The following is a 7,232-nucleotide window of genomic DNA, read 5'->3' on the forward strand; positions in this document are numbered from 1 at the left end:
AGAACGGATGACAACAGGGAAACTTGCAATACTTGCAAAGTAGATATTTCATTTAAGGGAGGAAACACTACGAATATGCAAAAGCATTTGCTCACAAAACACACGATGACCTTAAATGAATGTCGTGTTTTTAATTCCGCTCCGGACTCGTGAATCTCAACCCAGCAGCAGCGGTAACATTTGCACGTCCTCTCCCGTTAATACGGCAGGTAAATAATCAACTAACAGTGCATATTATGTTAGCGCGATCTGCCTTATTACAAAACCTGCCATTACTGTGCATTTAGGTGACCATGATGAGAGAGACAGACAGAGTCTGGCTGGCTCAGATGCTGGCAGTTCTTGCTACAGTCTACCGTTAGCGTCTCCTTTCAGGCCAGGATAGACGAATGTCACCGAGCAGTGACTAAGTTTGTGGTAAAAGGCTTGCACCCATTTGCCACAGCAGATGCCCCCGATTTTCGGTAAGTGAATGTGTTTAATTGTAGGCAGGGACATTATTGGATATTCTTGTGTAATTGCTACAGAAGAGTATTTATTTTATTATTTTACATTCACAATTTTTTTTCCTGGGGACCCTGTGACACCCCATTGAAGAGCCGTAGGTTGGATCTGTTAAGATCTCACTGTTGGGTTTGTAAGGCCATGTTATTCCTAAATTTCTATCTTGTTCAAAGAGAAGATATAAAACAAAGATCTAAGCTAATTGACCTTAGTGTTATCCTTTTTTAAAAAAAAAAAAAATCGATAAGAGAATCGATAAAGAATCGAATCGTTAAACAGAATCGAAAATGGAATCGGAATCGTGAAAATCTTATCAATACCCATCCCTAGTTGCTAGTATCTCCAGCCAGGCTGTCTCCTTTGAAGACTGTTAGTTTATTGAAATTTCTTCATTGGATTGATTGTCATGATATTTGGTACATGTATCAGTGAGAACTAGAAGTTCAGGTATGTTGTCTTACCTATCAGTGGAATCTTTTTTACATGAGCTGGCTGTGACCAGTCTGACCTTTAATAATAACCAAAAAAATAGCATATTAAATTCTGTGCAATAAAAACAAAGCAATCTGTGAACAACAAATAATGTGCCATATTCTACGTACCAGCCAGTGTGGCGTAAGCCTTTCTTAACCGCATCTAACGTTTTCATTTCTGCTTCTGATTAGAGACCATGAGCCCCGACAGCTAATCGCAGCTCCACCGTGTCTGCTGCCCGCCTGTCTGTCTGTGACTCTGAGTAGGAGGTTAGTATATGAATAGATAGGAAGGATGTTGCATGTAACTTTGTTTATATGTACAGCACAGTGAAACTAACATTAAAGAGGCTAAAGAAACACTAAAGATGTTGATCTGTATTGTGGCCTGCTAGCTTACAGGCTTGTCTGAAGACAGAAGGCTATTTTGAGCCTGGGTAGGAAGCTTCTCAGCTTTGTCAGAGATTGTAAAGATGAAGAAAGCAACCACAGTAAAAACAGTCATATCTTGATTTATATGAGCACCAGTATGGCCGCTATCCTCGACCGCCACTTCCAGGGATCAACGGCTAAACCAACAGCCAATAAGAGGCATTTTGGGGTTGCTGGCAGCATGCCAGGGCCCATAGAGAGGGTCCCATTATAAAGCCAGATCCTCCTATTATACAGCCTTCGCCACAAAGACTCCTCTGACAGATCTCACATAGAAGAATTACGCAGATACAATGAATACAATTACGCATAGGTCTTATAGATTCTGTCAGATGGCCTTTCAGTTTATGACTTCACTCCTGTATGACACATGTCTGTGTAATTACAGTCCAAATGTTTATCAATAACAATGGGGATAAATTTCAAAGACAATTGTCCACTTCTTTCTGTGAATATGAATGATTGTGATGTGGCCGCATTGGAAATTATGAGATTTTGTTTGAGTCTTTGGCAATTCAGCTGGGCAATTCTGTAAACTTTGACCGTGCCCTGTGAGGTGTCTGTTTACTGTTTAGTCTGCCCCATCCGACAACACAGGCCTGGCCCGCGTCCTGTCTACTACTGAGACTCTCTGTGGGGAGGCCATGAATGTGTGAGAGTGTGTGTGTTCCTGCACCTTCATAAATCACTCAGTTGACTTCTTCTGGACGTCTTGCTGATACATCAAAAGACTAGCTATCCAATGAAGACAGCAGTAATCTTGCCCACCTACAGCAGGAAAACAGGCAGACACTTCACACATTTGTCTTGAGAAAAATGCAAGGTTGCAGACGGAGGGAGATTCAATTGCTAATTCGTTCACTGAGCAGAGGGATTCGGCTGTCATTTAAGATCATTTACATGAGTTAACACAGAGCTAGGTTACCTACTCTTTATGGAAATTGGAAGGAGGATTTATAACAGCAATAACATTTCATTTGCGTACCCAAATGAAACATAAAAAAATTGAGTTTTTCTAAAACGCTTCTACTTCAGACAAGCATGTCTTTTTTTTCTCGTTTTTTTTTTTCGCCAGCTGTATATCTGACCACATTTAATCTGGCTCTGACACAGTCAACATGTTTCTGACAGTCAAACAAACCTCATTTATTTCCATGATAGTTCTAGAGTCTCCGGTTTCCCAGCACTGTTCTCATTGAAAAAACTGAGCGCTTGCTGGAGACACGAACTCTCAGGGTAAATGAGGCAGCTTACAAAAACCACACCACTCTTAACTTCTCAAGAGAGACAGATGCACTCGAAACCATTCTCAAGACCATCGTAATGTGTCTCTTCAAAGGAGACAAAAGTATAAGAGCACCAATTACGGTAAGTAATCTTTTTTTAGGATCAACAAAGTGCTATTGAGATTCAAACCACAATGTGAATGTAGAAACTTCATCAAGCTCTGTGCAGGAGAGACGAGTGAAAGGTTACATTATTGTTGTTCTAGGGTGTGATATAGTTTTGCATGGTGCTTCTGTTGCATCTTTGGATGTGAAGGCAGTGTACTTGTTTTTTAAGGCTTTAGTCTTTCATATGTTGCTGATAAACTGACTCCTCCAGATCTGTTTCCCATGAGACCACCTCAGCATGAAAAGACAAACACTGCCCTCTACCTTTTTTGTGCGGAAAGACAGGAACATCACAAACCCTTATTTGGCCTATCTATAAACAATGTGATGCAGCCAGACTTCGCTCACAACCTGCAATGTCTAGCTACAGTTATGTATTTTGCCCTGGATGATAGTATATTTTTTGTGCAACAGTTTCACATGGCATTTTCCTCACTTGTTTACAGAAGGGAGACTTCAGCTGCAGCACCTCTGTTGACTTTGTGAGGAGTGTGGTCGGTGAGTCGGTAAATTGTTTCTTTAAAAGGAACCCAAAAAGTTTAATTTGCCAGCCCAATGATAATGTGATGTCTTTTTTTCTTACCTGGGGTTGGGGGCTGTCCCTTAGGGGAATATCATTCAGCAGGTCCCTCTAAAAAAACAGCGATTGTGAAGCTGTCAACCTGATCTGCACATCAGCACAATATTGTATTTTCACACAGCACTTTCTAATTCCAAAGTTTTTGTAAGCAAAACAAACTTTTTTTTTTTCAGCGAGTTAATTTGGAGACACAACATTTGAAAAGTCCACAGGGCAAAACAGACAAAAGGTATTAGATCCAGGATAAAACTGAGGATGTTACTCTGTTGCTTTAAGTTAGACACAAAGAAACATGAAGCTCATACTTGTCTTTAGTATGATGCTGATCTTTGAATGGCAAATGTGAAAGTAATACCTGTTCAAGGCAAGAGAAGCTGCTAATAATCCATTTATACGTTTGCAGAACTCAGAGGAAAATGCATCCAAACATATATAAGCAAATAAAAGGCAATAACAAGTAACTAATTATTTGTTACTAAAAGAATGATCTGTTTTTAAAGGACATTTTCAGCTTATATTTAAGATCACTTTTCCCACTCACAATCTGTAATGAGTTCTTCAGATAACAACTACCACAAATGAATCCTTCAAATACGGGAAGACATCAATCCAAAGGAGGGTTTAGCAATGGGCACCTTACAGTTGCCTATAAATCCTGAGTCGTGAGGAAGAAGCATGTAGAAGCAGCATCTCAAGTACCACTTGAGATGTTGCTGAACACCTGGTCCCTCTCAAGGTGTTATTTCGTTCAAATCAAATATTTAGTATACGTTATCTTCTGTACCATTATAGAAGCACAAAATCAAATAAAACTTACGAGCTAGCTCAGGCAGAAAAGTCAAGCTGTGCAGCGTCATACATACTTAATCACTAATACGTCAAACAAACGCACTCCCCCAATCCTCCCTCTTTGGTGTGACTGCTGTTGTGCATCAAAAGAGTGATGCTAAATTCAAGCTCTTCTGTTGTAATAAATAATTTAAATGAGTTTTAGAACTGAATAACTTTATCACCATAGTCATGTAAGGATAAATATATATGTTTCATATATAGTTATTGTCATATTTGTCTCTTTGTGAAAACCAACTAATTGCATTCACTGAAATACTGTTAGTTCAGCACTTCAGATGTACTACTTCCTGCTTCTTTATACTTCTGCTACACTACATGTGATAGGAATATTATACATTTTACTGTACTTGTGTTTATGATTTATTACCCTTTCCAAAAGAGCAAATTTACATTTTTCAGCAGATTCTTTCCTTTGCAAAAACATTCATTATCTCATGCCATGTCAGATTTATTTAGAGGGGCACTAGACCAAGCCAGTGAACTTTACTTTATTAACTTATTCAAACTGGTTCTACAAACATCATGCACCAATTTAAAAAAAAATATCTAATCATGTAAAATTTAGCAATACATACTTTTATTGTGAAGTGGAAGTAGGGGTCATTACTCTCCCTTTACACTGTTAATTGTTGTGAAAAAGATATGAATGCTCCCCTAATGAATTTAAAACAAAAACAAAAGGTCATCTAACACATGACAGATTTTACTACCTAAACTTGTTTCTTTTTTAATCTTTAGTTATAATCAAGACATGAAAAAAGATGCACTCCAAAACTGGAACAAAACAGCCAAGCCACACTCAGTTTTGATGAGTCTGTCCTCTCACTTGATCCCAGGACAACTATTCTCCCTGTGTCAGTAACAGGCTACTTTCTCATAACCATTATATTTATTTCAGGGGTTGCAGCTCATCATGTCTAATCCCCCCTGCAGCCATCTGGTTTCCATGGTGTTAGCCTGTGGCAGCTCCTGGGGAGGTGACCTATAACTGTGGATGGGGACCAGCTACAAATGACAATGACCTGAGGGTGGCACTCAGAAAAATCCCTGTCATTTCTTCGATCGGCCTGACCTGTCATTTGGCCTGCAGGGGGATTAAAGCCATCGGTCTTGCAGAAAAACTCATCTTCAGGTGGTAATGACTTTTCTGCACCTTTTAATAAATGCAACCAGGAGCAACTGGATGATATTCTCAGTCAATAAAAGTGATCAGATTCTGAAATACAACTTAAAGTTTTTATGTTTACTTGTTATTTAGTAGTTCTTTAGCTGTATATGTAAAAATCATCAAACCACCGCTTCTGCTGTCTGCTGGCTCCATGTGGGAGGTCAGCTTAGTAACCTAACTCCACCTCAGCCCTGTGTGAAGGAGGTGGGCCAAGATAAGGGACTATAAGGAAGCATTCAAGGGAATTTGACATGGTTTGTTGGAGGGCTAAAACAATTTCCGGGCGTTGCATTTTTTGGCTCTGTTGAGCGTGACTTAATTCATAAAATCCTAATCATTTCTAAATTCTTCTTTTCACTTTCTCAAAATTTAGAATCACATCCCTAGATTTTCTATATTTCTAGCTAGATTAGACATTTCTTTCTTGTGTGTGTTAAGACAAAAACTTATTTCACCCTCTTGCCTTCGTAGTTCTTGAGGTGTTAATGATCCTGGTTTCTTGGGTGTTTCAAACTCGCTATATTTTAGGTTTGGGTTAAAGGTCAGGAGGACCGGTCTGTTGGTATGACCTCCTGTAAACACGGTCACTTATACCAGTCTATGAATCATTCAGTAATCTGACCTTCTGGAGCTGGATGCTTACCAGCCTGCATCTTGGCAAAACCCAATTTGAATTGATTTCATGCACAAATAAGTTTGTATTCTGAGTCTGTACAAACAGATTGCAAAGTTAGCTATTCTAAATCACAGCATGTAATGTATTAAAATAGCTTTACACACTTTGTTGTGTGAGCCAACAAGGTTTTCTGGTTTGTGTGTGATCTGAGTTGCTGTTGTCTTTCACAGGATCCATGTTTTGCATTCCAAACACGCAGTGTTTTATGGCTTTTGGTGTCGGCAGTGGGGAAAAGCCAAAATCCAGGCTCTGTCTGCTGAAGTCATTAGGCTGCTGGTGGACAACCTCTGAAATATTTTACTGTTAAAGGCTCAGTGCCCAGGAACTCCCGCCCTCTCCCATGTGGACCCCCACATTCAAACCTCAGTTTGTACACACAAAGTGCAGCTGCATGGGAAAAAAAAGAAAAAAAAAGAAGTATACCCAAGGGATACTTAGTGGGTTGTATACCCATTTTTTTCACTGGCTGACACAAAACGCATCTCAACTCAAAGCATAACCTATCAGGCATTTCAGCTCACACACACGACACACATATGCCTCATATGAACTTAATTATACATTTAACAGTTGTCAGCACCCCAAAACCGAGAAACTACACTCCGAGCTGTATCACCTCATGCTCTGTCTATATATCTCTGCCTTGAAAAGAACAGACCCCCCTGAACCCCCATCCCACTCTAGCTCGTAGCAGCCGTTTCCCACGAGCAGGCATAGGGAAATGGCCCGGGCGCGGACACAGAGGTCATCTAACTGACTGCAGAAAACGAATGGTGTGCTCATCTGCTGATTGACCAGCAGGAAAATCTGTCATTGTGGTTTTAAACACTTTCACAGAGGTGTCTGCTAACCTCTAACCCTGTGGCTACGGGGGGGAGGGGGGGACTGTGACAGTTCCATGTAAACATACACACACGCATAACAACAAATAGGCTGTGGTTTACAGCTTATGTACAACCTCACAGTTAAACATGACTCATGTTGTAACCCAGCAGGAAAAGCCGGAAACAGCTACACTATCACTGCATCTACAAACAGTGGAGTCTTGCAGGTAATTGGCCGGAGATCATCAAAGCATCCGACGGTGACACACACATAACTGGAAGTGTTTTCCATTGCAGCAACAAATTTTCTTCTAATGAAAATGTCAAAG

At 40.1% G+C, this 7,232-nt stretch overlaps 1 long non-coding RNA gene across 1 annotated transcript; it reads left to right on the forward strand.

Annotated features, from left to right (window-relative positions):
- The first annotated feature begins 967 nt into the window (after positions 1 to 967).
- On the forward strand, positions 968 to 6,900 carry LOC146490997 (uncharacterized). Its single transcript, XR_014872182.1, has 3 exons — positions 968 to 2,777; positions 3,250 to 3,301; positions 5,134 to 6,900. It is a non-coding gene; the product is annotated as an uncharacterized LOC146490997 (long non-coding RNA).
- The last annotated feature ends 332 nt before the right edge of the window (positions 6,901 to 7,232 follow it).

The sequence above is a fragment of the Neolamprologus multifasciatus genome, chromosome 23 (genome assembly GCF_963576455.1).
Source record: "Neolamprologus multifasciatus chromosome 23, fNeoMul1.2, whole genome shotgun sequence".
Lineage (NCBI taxonomy): Eukaryota > Metazoa > Chordata > Actinopteri > Cichliformes > Cichlidae > Neolamprologus > Neolamprologus multifasciatus.